Source organism: Sceloporus undulatus, chromosome 3 (assembly GCF_019175285.1).
Source record: "Sceloporus undulatus isolate JIND9_A2432 ecotype Alabama chromosome 3, SceUnd_v1.1, whole genome shotgun sequence".
Taxonomy (NCBI): domain Eukaryota; kingdom Metazoa; phylum Chordata; class Lepidosauria; order Squamata; family Phrynosomatidae; genus Sceloporus; species Sceloporus undulatus.
In genome coordinates, this window is record NC_056524.1 from 211659788 (window position 1) to 211673641 (window position 13854).

The 13854-nt window shown below is 49.9% G+C and overlaps 1 protein-coding gene across 7 annotated transcripts in view; it reads left to right on the forward strand.

Moving 5' to 3' along the window:
* Nucleotides 1-13854, forward strand: part of BTRC (beta-transducin repeat containing E3 ubiquitin protein ligase) — a 207816-nt gene that overhangs the window by 139546 nt on the left and 54416 nt on the right. The gene's annotated exons all lie outside the window — the stretch shown is intronic.

Genomic DNA, 13854 nt, shown 5'->3' on the forward strand with positions numbered 1-13854 from the left:
TAGAATTACTTGTTTAATATTTTTAACTTCAGTAAGGTTTTAGCTGAACCTTTTTTAAAAGAAAATATTGTAAGCTGCTTTGGATCTCATACTTGCACAAAGGTGGGAAATAAATAAATAAATGGTTTAAGACTGCTGAAATTATAGTTTACTGTTCTAAAATTAATTTACATTAAATTTACAATTTCAAATTTTAATTTTTAATTGATTTTATTACATGCTGTCTTGAGGTCTTTGATATATGGTGGTATATAAATATTTTAAAAATCAGTGCATGAAGTTAGGTAGGCATAATATCATGCCATCAAGCTTTCAACAGCTAGCTCTGGTTGTAGTGTTCTGCAGAGATGGGGTAGCCATGAAAAGGCCTCTGAGCCCAGGGATAGCAAAGTTCTTCTTTATGGTCTCTGTGAAGCACACAAATGGGCTATTCTGCGCCTGTGCAGCATTTCCAGATCCTACTGGACTCGCTAGGGAAGACTTTTGGGCGGTAGCTCCGCCCACCCTCTATATAGGCAGGATGTCTTCCCGCCCTTTCTCAGTTCCTTTTGTCTGCTGCGTGAGCAGCTTAGGAACCTCACTTAGAATCGCTCCTTCCTTAGCTTTCGTTTCCTGCGTTTGCTCTGACTTTGTTTGACTCTGACTACTCTTTGGATTGTGATTTGGACTTGGTTTCAGACTCTGATTAATGGTAACACTCTGACTTCTTGACAATTCTTTCTCTTTGTCCCTTGGCTTTGGTCTAAAGATGTCTGTGCACTCTTTTAAAAAGTGCACTGAATGCAGGATGAACATCCCGGCACTCAACAGACACTCCTTGTGCCTCCTCTGCCTGGGCGAGGGCCACGTCCCTGCTTCCTGCCTTCACTGCATGGCCTTCACTCCACACGCCAGGAAGAATAGGAAGGCCTGAGATCCATGCTGTACGTACAAATCTTGAAGCCTCCCTCCACATCTAGAGCCTCTGCCAAGGCTGCGGCCACCAAGGGCAAACTCTCATCTCTGGCCTCGGGTCCCTGCCAAGGCTACTGCTGCCAAGGGCACTACCCCTTTGTCTCCTCCGAGGGTCCCTGCCAAGGCTATTGCTACCAAGGGCAAACCCTCTCCAGAAGTTTCTGAGTCACCAACCCCAGACACACAGAGGTCTTTGGACCAGGATGTGGCTGGCCACCCATCCTCACCAAAGAGGAAAAAGTCCTCACACTCCAAACCAGAGAAAAGAAAGCACAAATCTCGAGACAAGTCCAAGGACTCATCCTATCACTCCGGAAAGAAGTCCCGTCCCTATCCGGATTCTGCCAGTCCCGTACTGCCACACCCGCCCAGCCCACTGACACTGAACCGGGCTCGGTACCATGTGCCCAACCAGCACCTCAACCTCAGTTGTCTCCTCGTCCCGACTCCCGGGCACGACCAGACACCTTTCTGCATTCCTTGTCTGAACCCATCAGGACTAGCCTGGAAGAAGGAAGAGCCCTCCCTCCAATCCATCTGCCTTGGTCCAGGCCTCAGAGGGAGAGAAGAACCATTGGACCTCATCCCCTTTCCCTCCATCATTCCCTTTTCCTTTTGTTTCGTGTCTTTTAGATTGTAAGCCTGAGGGCAGGGGACTGTCTGATTAAAAATAATAATTGTAAGCCGCCCTGAGAGCCATTAGGGCTGAAGGGTGGGATATAAATACCTAAATAAATAAACGCTACCAACTCTCGGAGGGTGAAGAGGAACCTTCTCCTTTCACCCAGGTAGTGATACCGGACCGACTCTCCCAGACTTTGGAGGTCGTTTGTTTCAAGGACGAACAGGACTATGATGCATCCTCTGTCCTTGCTGAACCTCCCAGATGGGATGTTGTTTTTGATCAAGCCTCAGGCACTTATTTTTTGCCTCTTGATCCTTCTGAAGTCCGCGGAGGCCATTTTCCAACCTGTTGAACTTCTCTTGCCTCCTCCAAGGTCATCGGCTGCATCCATTCCACTTCGGTCTCGCCTCTCCTTGGCTTCCTGAGTAGAACCAGTTTGACCCATACAGTCGGCTTCTGCTGTCTCCCTACAAGTGCGCCCCTCGTTCTCGTTACGGGTAACCACTCAGGCCCTCTCGGCCTGTACCAGGACCAAGTCAGCTTCCGCTGAATCCACAGACCACTCCATCTCCGACTATGTTCCACCTCAACAGTCACAGGCTTTCACCTTTCTCGAGGCCCCCTCTCCTTCAGATGACATTTTTTTCCTTTTCGGAACAAATGATCCGGATGGGCAAGGACCTAAACATTGAAGTCCTCCATGCAGACTCTCAAGCTCTTGATCCCATTGATGAGAGGGTTCGGAACAAAGTCCCAACTCCGACCTCCATTGCATTCCTACCATCGATGTCCAGGATTGCAAAGAGTTCTTGGTTCACTTTGTCCATGGCCCAACCTTCCACCAAAACACTTGGCAATCTCTACCGTGTCACACCCTCGGAAGAGATTTGGCTCTTTGAACATCCTCGCCCAAACTCAGCAATTGTGGAAGCCTCACAGATTTGCTCTGCCCCTAAGACAGCTTTGACCCCTAATGACAAAGAGGGTCGTAAACTCGACACCATGGCATGACAATCCTACGCCTCTGCAGTCCTGGACCTCAAAATCCAAAACTACTCAGTGTGTATGGCTGCCTACCAACAGCAGCTTTGGGAGAAAGCTCTTCCCTTGTATGAAGACTTCCCTAAGGACAGGAGATGAACGGCCATGGCCATCCATGCAGAGGCTCATGCACTGGGCTCGTACCAGGCCTGACACTTGGCTGACTGTGCTTCCCGTAAACTCTCGGGCACCCTGGCCCTCTGACGCCATGCTTGGCTAAGGTCTTCGAACCTAACGTCTCAAGCCAAACAGGTCATTGAAGAGCTCCCCTTCGACGCCACGGGTCTGTTTCATAAAGAGACTGATGAGAAGCTCAACTTCAAAAAATACAGAACACAGCCCATAAATACGGTGTGTCTTCTTCCTCCACTTCTCGCCTTCCTTTCTCTCAATGCCGTTCGGCATGGCAAAGACCTCCCTCCCCCCCCCCCCACCAGGGCAGATCCAACCAGTCGGCGGACTACCAACAGCAGCGCTTCCTTTCCCATCAACAGGGGAAACGCCAACAAAAACAAAAATACAAGAACACATGAAAAACAGGTGTCAACTCATGGTGCTGATGAAACAAACAAAAATACAAGCAACCCTTCCATAAGAAGGATGCAGAACACAGCAAGCACCGCTTCTGAAGTTCCCCAGCACACTCCGTTCCGTCAATTCACTTTGGGGATCACCTGGTCCACTTCCACCATTCTAGGGTCTCCATAACATCCAGTTCCTGGGTGCTTTCCATCGTCTGTAGGGGTTATGCCCTGGAGCTCCAATCCTCTCCCCCAAGGGGCATCATTCTCACCACTCCACCCTCAGGCACCCTTCTCGACGAAGTGTGCTCCTCGCTTCAGAAAGGGGCCGTCAAGCCCATCCCTCTGTCCCAGACCCGACATTGCCTTTTCTCCAGATACTTCATTGATTCAAAAGCCACGGCGGCTTCCATCCCATTCTGGACTTGCATTTTCTCAACTCTTTCATTGACTATAAGCGTTTCCGCCTGGTAACCATGGCTTCCATCTTGCCTTTCCTGCAGGAGTCAGACTGGTTCTCCACCTTGGATTTTCGGGATGCTTATTTCCACATCAGCATACGAGAGGACCACCAGGACCTCCTAGCCTTCTCTGTCAGCCCCGACTGCTTTTGGTACCGAGTACTGCCTTTTGGACTTTCCATTGCACTGAGAGTTTTCACAAAGCGCATGGCGGTCGTAGCTGCATACCTCCACGAACAAAACATCATCGTCTTTCCTTACCTCGATGATTGGTTGTTCGTGGCCCCATCCAGACAGATGCTCATCTCCCATCTCGAGTCAGCACTCTCCCACCTTCACCACTTGGGACTCATGATCAACAGAGAAAAATCCACCCTCTGCCCAAACCAGCGGGTGCGCTTCATAGGGGCCACCTTGGACTCCACTAACTTCCTCACAACAGGTTCCTCAATCTCAGATCTGCAATTCTTTGCTGCCTTGCCTTCTGCACAAACATCACTGCACAAACAGCTCAGGTCGCCCTCAGCCATATGACATCCACGACATATGTCACACCATGGGCCCGCCTCCACGTACGTCCCTTCCAGTCATGGCTCCTCTCAGTCTTCAACCCTGCCTTCAACCATCCATGGAAGTGGATCACCGTCCCAAGGCCTTTTGCCCACTCTCTCCACTGGTGGCTCAACCCACACAATGTCTTGGTGAGCATTCCCTTTGTGCCGCCACAATCACAGACTTCACTGACCACCGATGCCTCAAACACGGGCTGCGGAGCCCATTTCAACACCCTCTCTCTCCACGGGAGATGGTCCCCCAGGGAACGCAACTCCGCATGACTGGTCTCGAGAAGTTGGCGGTACAGAAAGCACTGAAGGCCTTTGAGCCCTCCCTGCAGAACCAGGTCGTCGTCCTCCTCATGGACAATATGACTGTGATGTATTACATCAACAAGCAGGGCAGTACCAGGTCAACTATTCTTCCCAGCCTCACCCTTCAAATTTGGAACTGGTGCATCCGAAAACAGATCGTCTTGCAAACCCTACACCTCCCTGGAGAGGAGAACAAGCTTGCAGACAAGCTGAGCAGGACTCCAGACTCTTGTCACGAGTGGCAACTGAATTCTCAGGTTGCCCTTCGCCTCTTCTGTCTGTTGGGAACGCCAGTCATCGACCTTTTTGCCTCTCATCTCAACATTGCGACCACTTCTGTTCCTTGACTCAGCTCTCGGTACCGGTCCGAGAAATCATCCTAGCTTCTCGAAAGCCTTCCACCCAACGCTCTTATGCCCTTAAGTGGGCTAAATTTTTGACTTTTCTGTCTTCAACGGAAGCTCACCTCTTTGGAAGTCAATGTCTCCATTGTTTTGGACTTCCCCTACCACCTCTCAGCATCTGGACTTTCCATTTTGTCCCTAAAATGCTACCTTGCGGCCATCTGTGCCCGCTACCAATTCTCCGTTCTGATGACGCGGCCGGTTCCCGAAAGTCCCGCCGAGACCACCCGCGCCCTGACTCTCCGATGCCGACTGACCCTCTGGCCACACCACTGGTGGAGAACCATCCGCCTGTGAGGGATCGTGACCATCCTCCGGTGAGGACCCACGACCGGGATGCCACCGCCCAGGCTGTGCCGGCCCCGGCACAATCAGCTTCGACAACGCTTCCCTTTCTTCTTTCGGACGATGAAGACGATGCCGACCGCCCGCCGAGATCTCCCTCGCCAGCTTCGTTGGTTTCGCGTTCTCCGGCTCAGACCCTTGACAACCCTCAGTACTTCTACGACTCTGAGACAGATCAATTTTTTCTTCCGGTCCCTAGATAGGTGGCTCTAGCCAAGCCTGTCCAGACTCAGGACCGCTCCCGTGACCGTGACCAGCCTCGGGACCAGGAGCAACGCCGCCACGAGTACACCGACCAGCCGGGTCCGTCGACGGCGGTTTCATCCCTCCTTGCAGACAGGCCTGTGGAGCGCCCCAGACCATCTGCTACCGTTGACCTGATTGCTTCGGATTCCGACGACCCCGTCGCCTCAGAGGACTCTTCGGGTGAGGACGACCAGGCCCAGAACTCTCCTCAGTTTCTGCATCATCCTGAGGCAGCCTCCCCTACGGATGACGTCAGGTCGTTTGTCGAACATGTCATCAAAATGTCCAGGGCTCTGGACATTGAACTTGCATATCCTGAAGAAGAGGCCAAGGACCCCATTGAGCGCAGGGTTCGCAGCCGGGTCCATTCAACACCTTTGGTCCCGTTCCTGCCGTCCCTAGAGACTCTGGTCAAGCGTTCCTGGGACTGCCCTTCCTCACTCTTAGGCCCACCGCGCAAGATCGAATCCCTCTATAGGGTCTCGGCTCCGGCGGCACCATGGCTTACCTCTCACCCCCGCCAGAATTCGGCGATTGTTGAGGGTGCCCAACAAACCTCAACTCAACATCAGGCGGCGGTACCGTTCGATAAGGAGGCCAAAAAGATCAATGCCTTAGCCAGGAAGGCATATGCAGCGGCTGCTCTCGTGGTGAAGGCGACCAATTACACCGCTTGTATGGGGGCCTATATACAAACCCTTATGGAGGGCATTTCCCCTATTGTGCCGGACGTTCTGGATGAAGCCCAGCGGACGCTCACCGAGATAAGAGATGAGGCCCACTCCATCGGCGCATGGCTCATCACGGCATCCAGGAACGTTGTGGAGTGCTCTGGCAGGGCCATGGCGGCTTCCATCGCCTTAAGGAGGCACACCTGGTTGCGGGGATCGGATCTCAACTCCAGCGTCAGGTCCACCATTGAGGACATGCCTATAGACGAATCTGGCCTCTTCCACGCCGAGACGGATGACAAGCTGAATCGGAAATTCAGGCTGAAGGCGGCGGCGAGAAAACATGGTATGTCTGCCCCCGCTCCGGCTCCCTTCCGCAGGAGGTTCCGCCCTTGGCAACAGCAGCAGGGCCAATTTAACAGATCCTCCTACCAGGACCGACAGTTTCATCAGCAGGGCTCTCAGCGGCAGAGATACCCATCCCAGTCCCCATCATCCTCCGGCCGCCGCAATCAGTCTTCTCGGTACCGCAGGAACCGGCGACAAGACCCTGACCAATCCAAAAAGAGGGCATGAAACCTTCCCGCGCACTTCGCCTCCCATAGGTGCTTTTTGGACATTCTTAAGCCCTTTGCCAATGTATGGGCTTCCATCTCCTCCGACTCTTGGGTGCTGAACATCGTCCGTAGGGGCTATACCCTTGAGTTCGAAGAGCTCCCGTCCACCGGAGTGTTCATTTCCACCACCCCCTCGGACACCCTTCTCGACGAAGTGCGCACCCTAATGGACAAAGGGGCTATTTCCCCGTTATCCCCTGAGTCCTACCATACGGCCTTTTTCTCCAGGTACTTCACGGTACCGAAGGCCGACGGGGGCATTAGACCAATCCTGGACTTGAGAGACTTAAACCTCTTCCTCGAATATCGCCGGTTTCGTATGGTAACCTTGGCTTCTATTTTGCCTCTCCTCCACCAGGACCTGTGGTTCGCGACAGTCGATTTGAAGGACGCCTACTTCCACATCGGGATTCGGGAGTCCCACCGGAGATTCCTCGCCTTCGCCGTCGGCTCCGATGCGTACCACTACAATGTGCTCCATTTTGGCCTCGTCACAGCCCCACGGGTCTTCACAAAGTGCATGGCCCCGGTGGTAGCATACCTCCATCAAAGAGGCTACAGAGTCTTCCCTTATTTGGACGACTGGCTGTTTGTCGCAGACTCCCAGCAGGACCTCCAGGAGGCAATTTCGTTCGCCATTCAGCTGCTGGACTCTCTCGGGCTGGTGATCAACAGAGAAAAGTCACATTTCACGCCGTCCAGACAGGTCAAATTCATCGGAGCCATCCTCGACTCCGAAAGATGCTCCGCATTCCTTCCCGTGGACCGCTTCCAGGCACTGGTAGCATCATTGAACCCCTGCATCTCACACAGAAGAGTGAGAGCCAGGGATGTCCAGATCGCCCTGGGACACATGGCGTCGACAACCTTCGTGACTCCGTGGTCGAGACTTCGCCTCCGTCCACTCCAGGCTTGGTTCCTTTCGGTCTTCTCTCCGATGGAAGATCCCCCATCAAAATGGTTGACGGTGCCGAGACCAGTGGCCGCCTCCCTGAACTGGTGGCTGGACGAGCGCAACGTGTGCGCGGGGATGCCCTTTCATCAACCTCAGCCTCAAGTGACTTTGACAACCGACGCTTCTCTAGAGGGCTGGGGCGCTCACCTCCTCGACCTAGTTGTCAAGGACAAATGGTCGGACTCAGACAGTCTCCTCCACATCAATGCCCTAGAGATGCTCGCTGTCGAAAAGGCTCTGAGAGCTTTCGAAACCACTGTCACAGGCAGGGTGGTACTCCTGAGAACGGACAACACCACCGTGATGTATTACATCAACAAACAGGGTGGCACCAAGTCAAGGATTCTTCTCGAGATTACCCTGCGCATCTGGGACTGGTGCATCCAGAGACAGGTCCTCCTTCAGGCGATCCACCTGCCGGGAGAGGACAACGAGTTGGCGGATCGCCTGAACAGATCACCCTCGGTGTGCCACGAGTGGAGGCTTCATCCGGAAACGGTCAGCGTCTTGTTCGACAGGTGGGGAACCCCTCGGATCGACCTCTTCGCGACCGATTGGAACAGCCACTGTCCCCAGTTCTGCTCCAGGAGGCCAATGACCGGATCCCTCGGAGATGCATTCGACTTCCTGTGGTCGGGGGAGCTCCTTTATGCCTTTCCCCCCTTCCCTCTCATCATCAGAGTGGTGTCCAAGATGATGGTGGACCATACGGATGCGATCCTGATCACGCCATGGTGGCCGAGACAGCCTTGGTTCGCATCCCTGCTGCATCTTTCCAGGAGGTGCTTCCTTCGCCTCGAGCCTCGCCCGGACCTGTTGTCGATCCAGGGCGGACGGATCCTCCATCCGGACATCGACAGCCTGCCGCTGGTAGCTTGGAGAATCCTACCCTGACTGCCCTCCCTGAGGCTGTAAGGACGGTGATCCTGGCTGCAAGGAAACCTTCTACTCAGCGTTCCTACGCCTTGAAATGGAGGAGATTTTGCCTCTTCCTTGACCAAAAGGGCTTGTCTCCTGCACAGGTTTCCACTCCAGTGGTCCTGGAGTTTTTGATGACACTTTTGGACGGAGGACTGTCCCTCACGTCCATCAAATGCTACCTGTCTGCCATTTGTGCCGAATACCAGTTCGGAGGGAGGGTTTCTTTCTTCAAAGACCCCCTGGTGAAGGGGTTTCTGAAGGGTTGTGCTAACCTTTATCCTCCTGTCTCGGTACCAACACCGGCTTGGAGCTTGGAGTCGGTACTGTCCGCCCTCCAATCCAAGCCCTTTGAACCGATGGCCACAGCGGACTTGAGACTTTTGACTTGGAAGACCGCCTTTCTTGTGGCCATCACCTCTGCCCGCCGTGCGGGCGAACTCTGTGCCCTGTGGAGAGACCAGCCCTTCCTGAGGTTTCACAAAGACAAGGTGGTCCTCCGGACGGACATTACTTTCTTGCCGAAGGTAGTGTCTGCATTCCATATGTGTCAGGACATTGTATTGCCTACTCTCGCATCCAGCCCGACTTCGGATGCGGAGCGACGCCTGCACTCTCTTGATGTCAGGAGAGCATTGGCGTTTTATTTGGACAGAACTGCTGCTTCCAGTCGGTCCGAGAGACTTTTCCAATGCTACTTGGAACCGAAGAAAGGGTTGCCTGTGTCTGCGCAGAGGTTTTCTAAATGGGTGGCTGGTACCATTCACCTCTGCTATGAACTGTTGGGCAAACCTCTCCCGGGCAGGGTTCGGTCCCACTCCACAAGGTCAATGGCAGCATCCTCTGCATTCCTGTCGGGGATTCCCCTTGAGGATGTCTGTAAGGCTGCTGTCTGGTCTCAGCCATTGACTTTTATAAAGCACTATAGGCTGGACACCAGGGTCATCCGAGACGCAGCCTTCGGGAGGGCTGTGTTGGTTTCAGGGCTGCATTGATTGCTCTACTGATGGTTTGTGTTTAGCATTTATGTTCTTAATGCCACTGTTTTACATTCTGTTGAATGTTGATTGCACTGTGTTGGGTTGCGTTTTTTCAATGGGAAAGGTCTTGCACGACCTTACTTCCCCTTCTCAGGTTTAGCAATGTTGCTGCTGTGTCTGAACTGTACAAAAACAAAAGACTGACGCCTTTTATGGTTCATGGTGTTTATTGTTACAATAAATATACCTTTGGTTTACCATAGCTTTGGTTTCAGGACACTCCCTCCGCCACATACCTTAGCTTGTCAGTCTAAACCCATTTGTATGATTCGCAGAGACCACGAAGAAGAAGGACAGGTTGCTTACCTGTAACAGTATTTCTTCGAGTGGTCATCTGCGAATACATACAAATCCCACCCGTCCGTCCCCTCAGTGTCCTGCTCTTATTGGCTCTCTCCATCGCCTGCTTGGCGGAAAAATTTCGGAACTGGGGAAAGAGCGGGAACGCAGGGGCCTTATAACGGGTGGGCGGAGTTACCGCCAAAAAGTTTCTATATGTTGCAAAGTAAACTTTGCCCAGTGATTCCAGTAGGTTCCGAGCAGCACTGCGCAGGCGCAGTGAAACCCATTTGTATGTATTCGCAGATGACCACTCGAAGAAATACTGTTACAGGTAAGCAACCTGTCCTTCTCCCAATGCTAGCCCCGAACCCGACCACCAACACTGAGCGTTGGCTCTACTCCCTCGATGTCAGGCAGGTGCTAGCTTTCTAACTCGACAGGACTGTGTCCTCTTGTCGTTCCCCCCAGACTTTTCATCTGCTACTCCAACCCCAAAATGGGACTTCCAGTCACACCTCAACATTTCTCCAAATGGGTGACTTCCACAATCCTCCTCTCTTATGAGATTTTTGGGAAGACTCGGCCTGCTCAAATTTGAGCCCACTCCACCAGGGCAGTAGCTTTATCTTCAACCTTCCTCTCCAGAATTCCCTTGGAGGACATTTGCAAGGCTGCAGTATGGTCACAACCTCTGACCTTTATCAAGCACTACAGACTTGATACCAGACACCGACGTGAAGCAGCCTTTGGCAGAGCTGTTCTCCTTTTCAGAATGCACTAAGGTTAGTTGGCACCTGTCAAATAACTGACACTCACACTGTTTTTCTTGTTTAATAATTTATTTATTGCCAAGACACTCCCTCCTCCACAGATGAACAAGCTTGCCAGTCTAACCCATTTGTGTGCTTTGCAGAGACCACAAAGAAGAAGGACAGGTTGCTTACCTGTAACTGTAGTTCTTCAAGTGGCCATCTGTGAATCTACACAAATCCTGCCCATCCTTCCCTCTGTCGTGTCCTTCTCTCTTCCTTGTCTGCTCTTATGGCGGACCCTTTGGAAGTGAGAAAGGGCAGGAAGACATCCTGCCTATATAGAGGGTGGGCGGAGCTACCGCCAAAAAGTCTTCCCTAGGATCCAGAAATGCTGTGCAGGCACAGAATAACCCCTTTGTGTGGATTCGCAGATGACCGCTCGAAGAACTACAGTTACAGGTAAGCAACCTATCCTTTTACATGGAACACTTTGAAAATCAAGCCCTGTAAACAGCACCCAAAAAAGCCCACAACATGGTTCCAATATGTGGATGACACTTTCACCATCTGGAACCACGGAGAAGAAGATCTGACCGTGTTTTTTGAACCATCTGAACAACACCTACCCAAACATCCAATTCACGATGGAAAAAGAAAAAGAAGGAACATTGCCATTCTTGGATTTCTTGGTCATCCACAAACCAAACCAACAGTTGGGCCACACAATATAGAGAAAACCTACACACGGACAGATACCTACCTAAGAATGCCAACCATTACCCAAGATGCATGGCAGGGGGTTGGACTGGATGGCCCTTGTGGTCTCTTCCAACTCTACGATTCTATGATTCTATGATTCTAAGATAAAAAGGAAGCACAATAAAAACACTGGTGGACTGGGCATATATCAAATGAGCCACAGACAGAATTGGGAAACTGGTGTGGAAACACAATCTACAAATGGTCAACAAACTAACCAAGAAACTCCAGCAAATGTTGCGATCAGCAAAGGATTTTACTCCATACCGTGCAGCTGCAGAGAAGTCTACATAGGAACCACCAAATGCAGTGTTCAAACACTATTCAAGAAGCACAAGAGACACTGCAAACTGGGTCAGCCAGACAAACAGCAATAGCAGAACATGTTATAAACCATTCTGGGCATAAAATGTTGTTTGAAAACACTGAAATTCCATGCCAACAATTTAGGTCAGAATGCACAGTGAACCTATTGAAATCTATAAATACCTGGAAAACTTCAACAGGAAAGAAGAAACCCTGAAAGTAAACAAAGTTTGGCTACCAGTCCTGAAAAACACCAAAATCAGGACCCAGCAAATGCAAATGAAATCAACCCAGGGTAAGGGGGATTCCCAGCAGACAATAGATCATTAAATGGACACCCTTGTAGGCCTTGCCATTCAACAACAGAACAATACACAGATTAACAAGCACCTCCTCTCAACCAACAGTATATATACTCCACTCTCTTCCATTCCAGCATTCTCTGAAGATGCCAGTCACAGCTGCTGACGAAACATCAGGAATAAACTCTTCTACAAAATGGCCTCATAGCCCAAAAAACCCACAAAAAACTATGGACAGCAAAGAGTTAAAGCCTCTATCTACTTGTCAGTCTGTTAGTGATGCAGTGTTAGCAAACAGTCACAGGCTGGGATTATGTGCATGATGTAGAATCTGTGTGCAAATCTAGTAGATTATTAAGTAATACTTAAAATGTATTCGCTTAAAAAAATGTGTTTGCCCCTTATATCTGCTTTCAGATAATGTAGAACAAACTGTGGGGCGGGACCCCCAGGGGGCGCATGAGAGTTGCTTAAGAGGGAGGCACAAGATTTGGAGGCCCCGATCCCTCCTTCTCCTTCCAAACTTCTTTATGTGTAAAATGTATACATGCATTGAGCTAAGTATTGAATTTACTTAAATAAAACTGCCCTAATTTGAATGTTATTTCCTTATAAAATGTTAAAATATGAATATGCATGAATATGCTAATGAAAATACACACACTAAATAAACAAAATATTTTATACTACATGGGGGAGACAAAGTCTGCATGTAGATTTCCCAAGGGTAAAATGTATGTGTACCACTGAAGTAGAAAAATAAAAAGTGTTCACAGAAGAAATAATTTCTGATGTTTCCAGTTTTCATGTAAAGTTCAAGGTCTTTTGTTTGTATTCTCTTTTCCTTTCTACACTCAGCTATGTAAGACATATTGCTTGGTGGCCTTTGCTCAAGTGCTGTTGCAGTTAGGGCTAGATCCCAATAGTTAACCACCGTACCACTTTGAGTGCACCCAGTCTTCACTGTTTCTGAAAGCTGTTCAATGTTGGGGCTTGTTAGATGGGAGAACACAAGTGGAATCTCTAGGTAGGGCTAGTGTACAATCCTGCTTGAAAAAAATAGATGGCTGACAATACTGTGTCAGAATTGACAATACTGAGCTAGACAGACTAGTTGTTTGACCCATTATAAAGCAGTTTCCTGTGTATATAGTTTGTGATTGTATGAGCTGCTAACAGCCTCAGTATTATGGTTAAACAGGCTCAGAGTGTTGCATTTCTTTTCTTTTTTTTTTCTCATGGTCTTTGTAACAAGTCACTAAACTCTATTTGGACTACTAAACTCTTTTTGGACTACTATTATCTTTATTAATGTGTGCAGTATCTGAACTTCTGATTATTCTAATGTCTTGGAAATCTCCAGGGCATGCAGGTATACAAGCTTGTACTGTATAGATGTAATCGAGCTTGCCATTTTGCTAAAGAGAGACTCTGAAAAAAACAAATAGTTAATGATCTTTAGTTGCTAGCATGGGATCAACATTGGTTGGCAGTTCACTTTGTTTAGAAAATAGGATGTCCTTGTAGAGGCAAGACACACACTGAATATTTTATCAAAGATATTTGAAAAGGTGGTTCCCCCTGAGAGTGGAGCAGAGGAGATTCATATTTTTTGTCTGTCCCTGAAATTCCTCTTTCTGTAGCCAAATTCATGGTGAATATGTAATACTATAATGCCATAAATCTATAGCTTTATAAGATGCCTTTTACATTTTAGTGTGCAGTGGACCCTACATTCATAGCATTTGAATGAACAGCTGAACAGCAGCAGTACATAGTGTTCTCC